The following is a 2,859-nucleotide window of genomic DNA, read 5'->3' as shown; positions in this document are numbered from 1 at the left end:
TATGCATCCTGTCTCATTTGCCTCCTGTTTCTGCTGTCTGCAGTCAGTAATGAAACTCTGTATGACAGTGGCTCTCAACCTTTTCTGTTCCATGTACTCCCACAGCCCCCTACTGACTAAGTCAGCTCATTGAAGCTACCCATCAATGCTAAAAGCCTCTACAATTGAACTCATCTGACATTAGCAGTTACTGGACAAAAGTGAATATTTCACTGGAAAAAAACTTTCAACTTTTGCAATAATTTAAACAAAAATAGAATTATATCACATAGGTTCACTGTTCTGCACAGGGGGTGGAAAGTAACTACTTTATTCAAACTATTGTAATTGAGTATTTTTGTGTACTTGTACTTTTTGAGTACTTTCTAAACAGTAAAAAACAGTAATTTTACTTTTACTAAAGTATAATTTGGGGGAGTCTTGTACTTCACTACATTTTAAAAGCATTAAAAATGAGGCCCTGAAAGCCAAAACAAGGAGGTCAGTGCTTTCTGCCAGTTAGAGAGTTAGTTGAGGTTGACTCCACATTTCATCCCAAAACAGCCGTTGCATTTTGCTCCCGGTTAAGTCACACCTTAGAATAACCAACCTGGTTGGAATTCATATTCTCTTGTTGTTATTGCACAATATCCCGTTTTAGGGCATTCAATGAAATACTTGGAAATTAAGCCCTAGAATAGTGGTGGATACCCCAATAGTTTTTTTCATTTTTCTCCCTATGTTTTATTATTATCAATAAAGCAGCCATATTTAGTTCATGCCCGTTAATACTGAAAAATATTTCCATTTCCAGGTGTATGCATATTAATATGTTAATGACGGAAAACAAACACATAGAATTTTATATGTATTTACTTGAAGTCATTTAAATACAAAATATTAATTTTATGAGAAATAGTGAGGTTGCTTAATATTCTTTCAGAGATAAGACATGACTGGCTTCAGAATACTGTATAAGAAATGGTGGTACCACCAGTTTTATCTTATGGTTCCTACAGGACACCTAGAATGATCACATAACTCATTAATAACTAACAACTCAGTTGGCTTCAGCAGTGATGAGGCTCACAATAAAAATGAGAGCTGATTCATGCCTTTTAAGTTTAATAAAACTGTTGTAAGTTGACTGAAATCACAAATATTTCTCTATTTACAGTGCTTAACAAATTTATTAGACCACCTGTCATATTTGTCTCAAAGACCATCCAGCATCATGAAGTGCTTCAATGTGGACTCTTTCATTTTCAGTGAGCTCTCTATGTTTTACCATTTTGAACAGGAATGAGAATTTCAAACTGAATTCACCCAAATTTGAGCCGGCTCACTGGGCTTCTCAGAAGTCAGAAATGAATCAAGCATAACATTCAACCACTAAAACTCATTTTTCTCTTCAGGAATGCAAGTAAATAACTATAATTTGACATATTAATCAAGAAATATTAATGTGCTTTACTTTTTTTGTTTTTGTGTAAATCAGTAAATTTGAAAATTCATGGATAACAATAATAATGATATTTTAGCATTAAAAATATCATTTGGGTTAAAGAGCTTCTACATATTGGTGTATTAACCATTGCAGAAACATAAAAAATGATTTTGGTAATTACCAATGCTGTTAATTTAGGCCAGCTGTGGCATAAACCTTACTTTGGGTGGTGGTCTAATACATTTGTTAAGCACTGAATACCACTTATTTCTGTTCATAATTCCAACCGAAAATGTAAAAAACATCACAAATACTATATGTCTGAATAAATTTAAGCAGAAATAAGGCTCAAAGTAAAAATACAAACTGATTTAAACAACATACATATAATAAAGCTGTTATGAAGCAAATAAAACTGACCAAAAACTGGCTCAATACTATGCTATGATGAAATTTTTTACCTCTGTGTTTGGCACTATTTTGCAATGCAAGCTTCCAGCTTCTGACTACCAGCTACTGGCTACATGCTTTTCCACCTCAGTGTATCCTATCACAGGAGTAGCTGTGTGGGTCACCCTCCCAGCTCTGTCTTACACTTCAACAGCTGACAGTGTTTTTATAAGGTAAACATAATGTGTAGCTTGTCTCATTATCAGCCACTGGAAGAATAAAGCAACGATTGGATAGAGCCAGAAACTGGGATGAGGGTTGGGGATGACATGTAGTGGAGGAGCCACAGGCCAGACTTGAACCTGGCCCACACGCATACATTGGCCACGACCTAAGCACTAGCCATCAGCGTAGCCATCCATCCATTTTTGTCTACTTATCCAAAGCTGGGTCATGATGGCAGCAGGTAAAGCAAGTCAACCCAGTAGCATTTTCTAGCTCCTCCTGGAGGAATTTAAATAATCCACAGGATGGATGGGATGCATATCCCTCTGTCCTGGGAATGCTTTCTGAGTCTGCCCCGAGCCTGGAAGACCTCAACAGGGAAGCGCCCAGGAGGGATCCTGATCTGATGCCTGAATCAACTGTAACTGATTCCTTTCGATGTGAAGGAACAGCAGTTCCACCCCAAGCTCTTCCCAGATGTCCTCGGCTGCTGACCAAGCCACCTTCCTGAGAGGTTGGAACAAGGATTGACTGGTGAATTCAAAGCTTTGCCCTCTGACTCAGCTCTGTCTTCACCACAATAGTGAGCTACAACACTTGCTGAAGTCATATTTTGGTCTAACAACATAAAACACAGAACTTGTTATCCCTTGTAAATCTGTTGTAATTAGTTTGACTCTGTCCTCCTATCTCAACCTTCACATTTCACTTTTATGCAGTCATCCTGCCATCATCTGGACAAAGACAATAACACTGATCCTTCCTAACGCTTTATTGGCTCCTGCCACAAACCTTCACAGTCTTAAGCTGTTTATAGA

Source organism: Cheilinus undulatus, linkage group 2, assembly GCF_018320785.1.
Source record: "Cheilinus undulatus linkage group 2, ASM1832078v1, whole genome shotgun sequence".
Lineage (NCBI taxonomy): Eukaryota > Metazoa > Chordata > Actinopteri > Labriformes > Labridae > Cheilinus > Cheilinus undulatus.
Note: the sequence above shows the minus strand (reverse complement) of the source record.